Source organism: Chelonoidis abingdonii, chromosome 6 (genome assembly GCF_003597395.2).
Source record: "Chelonoidis abingdonii isolate Lonesome George chromosome 6, CheloAbing_2.0, whole genome shotgun sequence".
NCBI lineage: Eukaryota > Metazoa > Chordata > Testudines > Testudinidae > Chelonoidis > Chelonoidis abingdonii.
Genome location: NC_133774.1, coordinates 95,234,745 through 95,247,185, shown reverse-complemented (window position 1 = coordinate 95,247,185; position 12,441 = coordinate 95,234,745). Strand labels below are relative to the sequence as shown.

Below are 12,441 nucleotides of genomic sequence, written 5' to 3'. Positions count from 1 at the left end.
CCCCCAAAACTAGGATTACTCATATAAGTATTGCTCAGTCTGAATAAGGACTCAAGAATCTGGACATTAGTTGGGTATCGCTACTGCTTACTAACTGCCTACATTGGGTGCTAAAGAGACAACTTTATGAAGGAGAAAGGAAGGTTACACAAGTGATGCATTATTCAGCACCACTCAGCATGGCTAAGGGCCCAGTATAGAGACAGACTGCCCTCCTGAAACAACATCTAGCACTTCTCAAGACTTAATGTGGGCTTGGGTGGTTCCGCCCCATTGCACCCATGAGAGATGTTAGGATTGGAAGGAGGAACTTTGGAGGGAGACACTCATGTCAGTTGATGGCAAACCCAGGGAGCAGAGCTGACCTTCAGTCCTCAGCTCCTGGAAAGAGGGCTAACTGCAAGAAGGAACTTCCCAGATGACTGTTGACCAACAGCCCCTCCCTGAAGGAAAGGAGGGCCAGAGGCTGACTCTCCCAGAGAGATAACTATTCGCCTCTATTACAAGTGAACTCGGTTTAGGGCCACAGACAAATGAATGCCCTCTGAAAGAAGACAGCCTTAACCCAATTAAGGATCATTCATTTGTGTTAATTCCTCTTATTTCTCTTCATTAACTGCCCTGGAAGGGGAGAGACTTTAAAATGACCTGGCCAGAGGGCCATGTAACAGGAAGAGGGAGACCACCACAGCCTCAGAGTGACCTGTGAGGTACCGGATAAGGAGAGAGATACTAAGCAACAGCTGGCCACAAAGAGGAAACAGTGAGATCATATGGATAGCCTTTTATCTCATACCTACTGAGATCATATGAATAGCCTTTTATCTAATTTCCTTTATTACACAAGGCAAAAGAGAAATAGCATACAGGAAACCTTTATCTCAACATGACACAAATGCATTTGATACAGATACCAATCCCTTCGTGCTTTTCAACAAAATCTCCATCACTTCAAATTTTCTGGAAGAATGTCTGTCTTCAAGTGACAGAAATCTTGTCATGTGACATTCAACTCTTAAAAGAGTGGGATTTTTACAAATTTACAATTTTGTATGGCTCTCTGAGCAGACAAAGTTCTCAATTCAAAATTTGGTAAACACACACAAGAAGTTTTAAGAAATATTATTTCAAAAATGACAAAAAGCATCAAAGACAATGGGAAGACTATTTCTGTAACCCAGTGTTGCTGGCAGAGAGGAACTGAGGACAGAGGGATGTGTGCACACCTCCTAACAATAACCTTATTTCTTTCTTCTCTAGCCAGAAATCAGCTTTTTCCTGGCTGGTACAGAGAAATGAGATTATACTTTATATAATTTTCTTTCCCCAAACCAGTTTGGGGCACTTACTTTTCCATCCCACCTCCTAAGGACCACATAATGGATTATTTTCCACATGTCTGAATCAAGCAAATTATCTTATTAAATAATGTACATAAAATAGCACACATACAGCTGCTTGGAAGCTGAACCTGAAACCTTGGAACCTGAAATTTAGGTAGGCAGATGTAATGGAAAGTTGGAGAGAACACATGAATTACCAACACTATTGATAAAAAAAGTTATATGCAATCATTAATATTCAGAAGTGGTCAACTCCTTTATTTTACAGTTTGTCTGACAGCCAATAATTCTACTAACAAAATGGTCCTTAAAATTATATTGGGCATTTGTTCCTTAATTACTCAGCAAAGAGTGCCACCTATTGAATTACTGTTCTGCTACCTACAGTATCCAGATTTTTCTGAACCAGAACAGTGAGATCATACAAAATAACAATTTGAAGTTAGGCTTTACGCAAATATAATCAATAATAATAATAATAATTAAATAAAAGCTACAGCATCAACAATCAGAGCAACAGCGTGAGAAAGGCACTGGCAGATGGTAATGTTTTAACTTTAACCTTTGCGTCATGTAGTCACGCTGTGAGCAGGGTTAGATGAAGAAGTCGTTATTCGCCATGTGCAGTAACGATGGTTCTTCTAGATTTGTGTCTCTGTGGCTGCTCCACTTTAGGTTAGCTATATTTCTTTATTTTAAAAAAACTGTTTTAGTAAGATAGAGGTATTTTTCTTTAATTGCCAGATTTTCCTCTTTCACCACTGGGGAAACCTTTACCAGACAATGCCCGGCTTCCCTGGATTTAAAAAATGTGACTCTTGCCGTGAGGTGATGCCTGTCTCAGATGGTCATTCGTTGTGTGTCCGTTGTTTGGGGGAGACCCATATCTCCCCAAAATGTTCTTATTGCAGTAACCTGAAAGTCAGGGTAAGGCATGACAAAGATCATCAGTGGACCCAGCCAGGGTTTCCCATACTGTTGCTGCATCTCAAGGATGGAGACATTTGGTCTCAGCAGCTTTCCATGTTGGTCTTCATCCTGTCAGTGAAGAGTGCTGGGAGGAGAAACGGTTCTCATGTACTTCCTCCTCTTCATCACTGAAGAAGGGATGTGGAGCCGGAGAAGTGGGCAATTGTTCAGTTAGTTGCCCCGGAGATCCCTCAGTACTGAGCACGGGTAATTGCAGCAGCGAGGAAACCACTATATCCTTGCTTTGTAGAAACTGCTGGGGAGCAGTATGTTTCTGAGGTGGCAGTACCACTGATGTGGATATGGTAGGTGCCTTTGTCGAGATGGTTGGTGCCGTGGTTGGCCATTGGTGCTGACAACTGAATGCCAGTAGGGGTGGCATTGCCTGTTGAGTCGATCTCGGTGCCAGTTCCCGCACCGGGGTGGTCGGTGCCATGGAGGAAGAATGTCTCAACTCCATTCTGGAATGGCAGGGCTCAGCAGAGGTCCGCTGAAGGATGGTGCTGGAGGTGCCTGGAGTCTCAAAGGTGCTCATTCTTCTTGAACTCGGCACCAAAGAAAGCGACCTTGCCAGGGACCTCTTTTTTCTTTGAGTGTCCCTATTGGACGAGATTGTGGCTCGCTTCCTGGATCATTTGGAAGGCAAAGCACTCCCATTAGCAGAAGTTTTGTTCGGGGAACCATCTGCTGATGTAGATTTTGCTCCTGGAGGAGTAGGCTGAAGGGACTTCTCCATTAAAATGATTTTGAGACAGAGATCTCTGTCATCTCTTACCCTGGCTTTCAGGTTACTGCAATATGAACATTTTGGGGGATATCGGTCTCCCCCAAACAACAGACACACAATGAATGACTGTCTGAGACAGGCGTTGCCTCATGGCAATAGTTACATTTTTTAAATCTGGACGAGCTGAGCATTGTGTCTGATAAAAGTTTCCCCAATAGGGAAAGAGGAAAATCTGGCCATTAAAGAAAAAATTCTCTATCTTATTAAAACAATTTTTTTAAATAAAGAAATCTAGCTAACCTAAAGTGGAGCACCCACAGGGACCCCACTCGAAGAAGAAACAGGGGTTAGCTCACCTGCAGCAGCCTGGAGCCCTATTTACACAAGTGCTCCTACCATTGCTCCCACCAGTGGCTACCAATGGAGGCAACAGTGAGAAAAATATCTAATGCAGAAGCCTTCATAGGGAAGGGCCTTAGTCTGCAAATTTAAGAATCTAGTAAATGAAAAGAACAAAAACAAAAATAAACCCTCTACATTTAAGGATGTAACTTGCTGTCTTTCTCTATCCAGTGGAACTACAATACATCTTAACTAGTATTTTGCCAAAGGCACTTCAATTGATTAGTTCTGTAGGTTGATTTAACAGTAGATCAATTAGAATGCTAAAGCATGTTTGGGGACTATAAACGCGGCTGCCAATTTTCACTAAAAGGATAATTTAAAGGTAACACCTTACTTCAGATCTATTCAGAAGTATTTTGTTTTGTCTCTATTTCTACAATCATCAGAGGGTAGCTGTGTTAGTCTGTATCCACAAAAACAATAAGGAGTCCAATGGCACCTTAAAGACTAACAGATGTTAAGGTGCCACTGGACTGCTTGTTGATTTTATATCTACAATGTCCAGATTCACACCATGAGGACAATTCTTTAACATGATTTGCTCACACATTACAGGATTTTCCTTAAACATGAAATATGCTCTGCTTTACATCCAACATTTATGGTATCCCTGTTCACTGGCTTGCTGCTAGTGGCATGTCCTGGAGCAGTTTAGTTAGTATAGTTCTTTTATAGGCTTCTTCAAGTGATATTTATCAGTTACACTAATCCATTCTGAGAAACTAAATACACCTTTGCAGTTTTTCAGTGATGCGCCACATATGTAAATGAGCTGTATATTGTTGAAGGAGAGACATGCCCAATTTCAGTCTAGTCATCTTTGCCTAATGGGACTGTCAGGTGTATCACAAGCAACAGATGCTTGTTTGACAAAGGACCTTTTTATTCTGGCTAATTAAGCAGTAGGACACACCCGCCTGTTAACAGTTCTTCTTTGTACTGGCAGTAGTGGTTGAATCATACAAATCTACAGCTAAATAGGCCACATCTTGAAAGAAGGCTAATTAACCCCTCGGAGAAGGAAAAGACTATTGCACAAACCCAGCTGCTGCATGTGACAAGATTAGCATATCTTCAGCCTAATAGGCAAAACCCAAGAAAAGCAACTGTGTTAAGAATACACATTTTACTGCAAATTTTGTGTACTCTAATGTTGTTTGTTAAGCTTCCTAAAGATTATTTAATACACTCAGTTTCACAGTAGGGATCCTTCTGTTTTCAACACTTTACATACCAAACTGAATGGTTTGAGAGCCTGACCATATCAACTATCTATCAAATAGTATTGTATAAATGTGTCAGCTTAATAGTAACTATTTGCTTTTTTATTGGGCTCCTTCATCCTGAACTAATTTACTTTTCTAAATACTAGTTTGTAAAGTTTTGTTCCACTACATACACGTTATTGTCTACACCAAATAATGTACTGGGTTTTAATTGAACGCTGAAACTAAAAGCTTGCAATTTTACTTTCAAGTGTAGCAGGAAATTTCTTTTCTCTCCTTTAGAAGGGTAAATAAAACACCTTTGAAGCCAAAGTAAATTAAATCTTCTAATCACATGCAACATTGACAAGCTTTTAATGGTCAGAATGAAAACCTAATCTTAGACCTTACCTACTCATAGTAGTGAATGAACAACATGCTCATTATGAATTTCAGGCAACATAATGACTTATACAACAAAGTAAAATTCTTAGAACATGTTAAGTATCACAAATGAATTAATACAGACTGCTTAGTTCCTGAGCCATACTACAAATGTGAACCAATCTTAATAAATACTATGGATTCTTTTTATCTTTTGTATAAATTTAAATAAATAAATCAAATAAATAATGATTTCAAATAAGCTCTTACGATCTTCACTAACATTTTGTGGGCTGCATACACCTATTTCTATAATCTAGGAATTATTGTGGGGAAGTTCTATAGCTTGTGTGTTATGCTAGAGGTCAACTAGAAGATCACAATGATCCTTTCTGCCCATGGAATCTGTTAATCTATTTCTAAGGTAGAAGATAACTTCAATGCACTATTCTGAGTGGGAAAAGAAGAAAGTTTTAAACATTTTTTTTTTAATTTTAAGGAAACTAATTTGGAGAAAATTAGTCCTGGATTGTCTGTGCCCTCTGACTCACTTAGGGATAACAAAATAAACAGGAGTAGACAGCTGGATATTTCTGAGATATGGACTGATCTTACATATTCGATTCAGCAAAATAGCTTGTTCACTATCTCGAGAGTTCTAGGGAGGAGAGAAGGAATAGCTGTGGAATTGGGGAAAGTCAATAAACTTGATTCTGCAACTCTATACATCACCACTAATGTGCACCTGACTACGGTACCTGGACCCAAGAGGAAAAAGCACAGACAGCTACAAACGAGCATGGATCCTTTCTGGTAATTCCCAATGGAAGAGTCACAAAAGGCACATTGACTGGAAATTTTGATTACTGGTTTACTTCTAATTTCACATAACATGTATCACTCACTAGTCATCATAATAGGGTTCCCCATCTCCAGTTAAGCACAGATCTTTTGGCCGAAAGGATGTGGCATAGACCTCTTGCTGTGACCTACCAAAAAGTGCTTCCAAAGCTGTAGCAACATATTAGTAAAACCTGTTAGACCATCAAAATTATAGTTAATCCTGCTAGGTAATCTATCAACATTACAAATATGTCATCTTAGGAAAACTAATTCTAAAAAACATTTCTTTAACATTTTCTCATAAGGCCTCCCAAGGCAAGATCAGACTCATAAGTAGGAAAGCTAGAAGAAAGGAAATGAACATTTCAATCAACTATCACATTTTTTTATTCTCAGACATTATTCTGTTCACTAGAGGTTTTGGCCACAACCAAGTGGAAGAAAACAAAGGAGGGAGAATCACAGGAAAGAATAAAAACTATGAACAGAGAAGGTTAAGTAAGAGTGATAAATCAATAAAACACAAATGATGGCAGGATTAGTCGGCCAAAAGTGATATCTGAAAATAGCTGCACTTTTAGTCTCCAATATCTAGACACTGAACACAGTACAGAAGCTGTTTTACAGATCTCCTTGTATATTGCTTGTGCTCATTTCATCCATGAAATTTCTATCTTTCTCACATAATAGACTGTAGGCCTTCTTTAGAATGCCTGGTCACAGGCCTTACATGTTTCCATAAAGCATAACTTCAGCTATTTGGTGACACATATTTTTGGCGTTTTTATTCCTTTCACTGAATGAAAAGTGTCTTTGATTTCTTATGAATGTTTATGTCCCTACTCATTTCTAGCTTGTGTCAGTTCTTCTTGTTTTCACAACCATGTTTTGGACAAAAGGACTGCAGTACAAATGTTGAGATCAGTAGAAGATAGAACTCACTTTTAGTGCAAAGTCAGAGCCTATTTTCAGTAATGCCTTGTCATTATGAAAACTACAGAAAAAATGGTTACCTACCTTTTGTAACTGTTGTTCTTTGAGATTGTTTCTCACATCCATTCCATTCTAGGTGTGTGCGTACCCATGTGCACAGTTGTTGGAGACTTTTGCCTTACCAGTATCTGGAGGGTCACCTGCGGCGCCCCCTTGAGTGCCGTACTCATGCGTCAATATATTAGGTGCCACTGTCCCTACGCCCTCTCAGTTCCTTCTTGCTGGCAACTCCGACAAAGGGGAAGGAGGGAGGCTAATGGAATGAACATGAGCAACCCATCTCAAAGAACAACAGTTACGAAAGGTAGGTAGATAACTGTTTTTTCTTCTTCAAGTGCTCGTTCATGTCAATTCCATTCTAGGTAACTCACAACCAGTATCTACGGAGGTGGGTTCTGAGTTCACAGCCTCCTGGCGTGCAGTACTGCCCTACTAAAGCCAGCATCATCCCAGGCCTGCTGGGTAAGTGTGTAGTGGGACGTAACCGTGTAGACAGAGAATCAGGTGGCCACCCTGCAGATGTCCTGGAGAGCTTCCTGGGCCAGAAAAGGGGCCAAAGAAGCCTGCGCCCTGGTCAAGAGGGTAGTGACAATTGCCAGGGGCAGAACCTTCACATGATCATAGCAGAAGCGAATGCAGGCGGTAATCCAAAAAGAAATTCTTTGAGTGGATACAGGATGACCTTTCATCCTGTCAGCCACTACAACGAACAATTCTGTCAGCTTACAGAATGGCTGGGTCCTCCGGTAAATGTAGAAGGCCACAGTCCACCTAACGTCTAAGGCACGCAGTCTATGTTCCTCTTCCGATTTATGTGACTTTGGAAAGAAGACCGGTAAGTAAATGTCATGGCTTGAATGAAACTGAGAGACCACCTTGGGCAGAAAAGCCAGGAGCTGTCTCAGCTGGACCTTGTCCTTGTAGAAGACCGCATAAGGCAGTTCCAAGGTGAGTGCCCGAATCTCAGAGACTTGACAGGCCGAAGTCACCATGACAAGGAACGCACCCTTCCAGGACAGGAGAAGGAGAGAACAGGAAGCCAAAGGCTCCAAAGGAAGAGTCACGAGCCGCAACAGCACCAGGTTCAAGTTCCATGGGGGAACAGGGTCCTTGACATGTGAGTAGAGGAGTTCAAGACCCTTGAGAAATCCAGCCATCATGTCCTGGGTGGAAACCAATCTGTCCCCGAGCAGCAGATGGAAGGCCAAGAGGGCCGTGAAGTGGACCCTGGTCAATGAAAGGAACAAGCCGTGGAGCTTGAGATGCAGAAGGTAGTCTAAAATCAGCTGCAACGAGGCTCGCTCTGGCCAGATGCCTTTATCCAAGGTCCAACAGGTGAACCATTTCCACTTGGCTGGGTAGATCAGTCTGGTAGCAGGCTTTCTATTTCTCAAAAGGATCTGTTGGACATTGGCCGAGCAGCTCGTTCAACCATGCAGATTAGTTAGAAAAAGGGTCTATGAAGAACCACTAATGCTCTACAGTCGCTAAGGCAAAAGTCTCCGACAACTGTGCACATGGGCGCGCACACACCTAGATTCAAATGATGGTTTTGTCAGTGCTTGAAGGATTAGATTAAGTTTTCCATGATATTGATCTTGGCATTGTAGTCAGACTGATATTGTCTGCTGCTCTAGGAAACTTTTTACAACTGGGTTCTTAGCACCCATACTAGGATTCTTGATACTTAGGATGTTTATTATTGAAGCAACATGCACCTTCACTGAGGTTTAATGATAATATTCACCTAGCTTTGCAAGTAGTTCAGGATGACAAGGATTTGGGCTGGCTAGGGCCTAAAATCCCTTTCCTCAAGTCAATATTTCCCATACTTTGGCATATGCAAAACACATAGCTTTTTGTCCTAAATCAAACCGTGAGCTTTTTGGAATTAAGGAAATAAATTGTGAGAAGTTATTCTCTTATAAGCATCTGACACACAGCTTTTAGGCTATAAATTTTAAGCAATCTGAGTGAACTGTGCATCCTTGACTAAATACATTGTCCTCAGAGTTAGTATCATTGGTCGACTAATGGCTATGTCCAGTAGGTCTGGGAACGAGTCTCTCAGGCCAATAAAGTACTATTTATTAAGTGCACTACAGCTGTGGTTTTATTTTTCTGATAGTTCTTTGGAATGAGCAAAATTGGGAGGAGGATGTTTACATATGATCAAAGCTCTGATTCTGTAAAGGAGCATCTGTACCTGCCTGTTAGATCCTTTTACTGGGGGGTGGGGAGAGGAAATGAGAGATTTCTGATTCTTTGCTGAGACAAACAGGTCTAAACCACTGCAGTACCAAATATCCTGGTGGTCTGTATGAACACTCCTGCACGTAGAGTGCATTCTCCATGGTCCTTTACTAGTCTAATTGGTTAGCTGGCTCAACAGTCTGGTTTCCCTTATACTCACAGATATTACAACAACAACGAGTCTGGTGGCACCTTAAAGACTAACAGATTTATTTGGCCATAAGATTTCATGGGTAAAAAACCTCACTTCTTCAGATGCATGGAGTGAAAGTGTTTTTGTGGGTACAGACTAACACAGCTACCCCAACCACAGCCTAAGTGGAATTCTGAGGTAGTCTGTGTAAGCAAGTAGGGATGTCTGGAAGGTTTGAGGCACTGCTTCCGGGGTCTGGGGATGGCAGGACAACAGTCTCTCATATCCCAAGGAAAGGCTCAGACTTCTGGGAGCATGCCTTACAGAACCACAACTAAGAACAGTGACCAGGTTCTCCACAGACCCCGTTTGCTTAGAAACATATGGGAAACAGTGGCTGGGTCCACTCACAACACAGCGCAGCAGCTGGTGTCCATCCAGAGGGAGACTGGGCCAGGCTGTGATAAGTATTGTATAGGCATCTTCAGAAGAGTGGGGTACTCTTATACGCTACATTGGTGTACATAAGACACAGTTGTCATTCTCAATCATGATGAAGATAGCAGACAGTCTGCAGGTGTTTCGTGGTCAGGTAGACTGCTCTAATTTTTAACCAATTCAGGCTCCTCTAGCCTTCTGATCCATTCTTTTGATAAGCAAGCACCCAAACCCATATCTGTGTTCATCTTTGTTCTGTATAGTTCCATAACAAGGCCACCCAGAAGGAGGGGGGGAATTTGCCCCAGGCCCTGGGCGCCGCAGGGGCCCCCCACGAGAGTTTTTCGGGGCCCCTGGAGCAGGGTACTTCACTCGCTCCGGGGGCCCCAGAAAACTCTCGCGGGGCCCGGGCCCTCGGAGCTTCTTCCGCTCCGGGTCTGAGTATAGCTGTAGCCTTGGTCCAGCAGTTCTGACCCCAGCAGCCTATCAGCAACACTCCAGTCACATTCTAACTTCCATCAGTCTTGTTTACTACTTGTAGGGTGAACCCAACAAACTCCCAGATCCGAATTTTCCCAAAAATGTGTGTTCTGCACCGTCCAGCCATTTCCTGGACAGTTCAGCTATTAAAGGTTCATTGCCCCTGTAAAGGGTCAATATTCAACAATTTGCTACTTTGAACTGTTTGGTAACTCCAGTTAATTTAAACATAAAATATGTTTATTTAACTACAAAGAGATTATATTTGTAGTCACTTAAAACCTATGTATTGAAGTCAGAAATGATTATAAGAGAAATAAAGATAAAACGCTTCCTAGCAGCTAAAACTTAACAAGCTAGACTTAGCTCAAGGTAAATCCTTACCAGATGTTCCCAGCAACTGCGCTGACCAAAAGTCTCAGGTCAGGATTTCCCCCGAAGTCAAAGGGCTGGTTCTTTGTCTTCTTTGGTGAAAGAGAGAGAGAACCAGGAGTGTTTTGCCTCTCACGTTTATAGTCCAGTCATCCTTTTGATATGCATTTTCCAGAGGGTTATCCCTAGAGATAGGCGCCGACTTCCCCTGGCTGCTCGACCCCACCTCTGCACCAGCCCCACCCCCACTCCACCCCTTCCATGCAGCCCCGCCCCTGCCGCACCCCCATTCCAACCCCTTCCCCAAAGTCCACACCCCAGCTCCATCCCCTCCCTGCCCCCATTCCAACCTGTTCCCCAAATCCGCACCCCGGCCCCGCCTCTTCCTCGCCTCCTCCCCTGAGCGCATCACATTCCCGCTCCTCCCCTTCCCTCCAACAAACCACCAAACAGCTGTTTGGCAGCGGCTTGGGGGGAAGTGCTGGGAGGCACGCGGAGGAGTGGGGACATGGTGCGCTGGGGGGGAGGAGAACACGTGGAGGAGGAGCTTGGCTGCCAGTGGGTACAGAGCACCCACTAATTTTTTCGGATTCGGTGCATATACCCCTAGATAAAATTCATTCCAACTGTAAGGAAGGAGACATGAAGTCTCATGATGAAAGAGGTTCCATGTTGTTTGTTTGCTAAAATGTAGATTGACCTGTTCCTGCTCCCCTTTGCTGCCAAAGAATGACCACTTGACAGGTGATTGCCAATTAACGTTGATAACATCTGGCTAGAGGCATGAGGACAACCCCTCACTAGTCTGGACTACACCCATACAAACAACATAGCCATCATTAACTAAGGAAGTATACACACAGAAAATCCCTTATTGTCAATACCTGAGATATCTGTATTCCTACAACAGCATTAAAAATAGTGAAATAAGTGTTCATACAACAAAATAATGAAGAGTATTAGGAAGTAATGAATGGCCTTCCTTTTGACCCTGAACAACAAAAATCTCAGTTTGAAGTCAACACTTGTGCTTGCTTACAAACAGAAAAAAATATTACACTAGCTATTTTTTGTCTCTAGTACAAGAAAAATGTTTATAATGTCCAGTATAAGAGAAGAATTTTCATCTCTATAAATCATTGAACGCTCTTAAATGAAAGGTTTCAAATAACATTTATATTTTTTTGCCTGTGATATTTAGGTTTGATACAATTCCCAGGAACGTATTATAAAAAAAGTTTTCACTAAACTGATTTCTAGAGAAGATGACAATGATACAGCGTAGATCAGTGTTTTTCAAAGTTTGGGTCATGACCCAGGGTGACCAGATGTCCCGATTTTATAGGGACAGTCCCGATTTTTGGGTCTTTTTTTTTATATAGGTTCCTATTGCCCCCCACCCCCCTCCCAATTTTTCACACTTGCTGTCTGGTCACCCTAGTCGCAGCATGTCAGGCACTGGTTGCTCTGGTCAGCACCACCTACCGGGACATTAAAAATCCCATCAGCGGTGCTGCCCAGCTAAGGTGCCTATCTGTTCCAACACCACACTGCACCCTGGAAGCAGCCAGCAGTGGGTCCAGCTTCTACGCAGTGGGGCACAGGGCTCCACGTGCTGCCCCCGCCCCGAGCACCAGCTCTGCACTCCCATTGGCCGGTAATTGGCCAATGTGAACTGGGGAAGACTGGTGCCTGTGAGTGAGAGTCGTACGCCTCTGCCTAGGAGCCAGATCTGCTACTGGCCACTTCTGGGTCACCGCTGACCAGGAACTGCCAGAAGCAAGTCCGTGCCCCAATCTCCTGCCCCAGCCTTGAGCCCCGCCCCAAACCTGGAACCCCTTCCTGCACCCTAAAACCCTCATTCCCAGCCCCACCTAGAGCTTGCACCCCCAGCCC

The 12,441-nt window shown here is 42.9% G+C and overlaps 1 protein-coding gene across 8 annotated transcripts in view; it reads right to left on the bottom strand.

The window, feature by feature from the left end:
• The window catches only part of RFX3 (regulatory factor X3), a 249,966-nt gene that overhangs the window by 121,462 nt on the left and 116,063 nt on the right, over positions 1–12,441 (bottom strand). The window contains exon 2 of one of the 8 annotated variants that reach the window (XM_075067260.1): positions 10,558–10,634. The exons of 6 other annotated variants lie outside the window; for them this stretch is intronic. The gene's annotated coding sequence lies outside the window, so the exon portion shown is untranslated. Of the gene's footprint in view, positions 1–10,557; positions 10,638–12,441 lie in introns of all 8 variants that reach the window. One more of the 8 variants, XM_075067259.1, reaches the window with a different exon arrangement.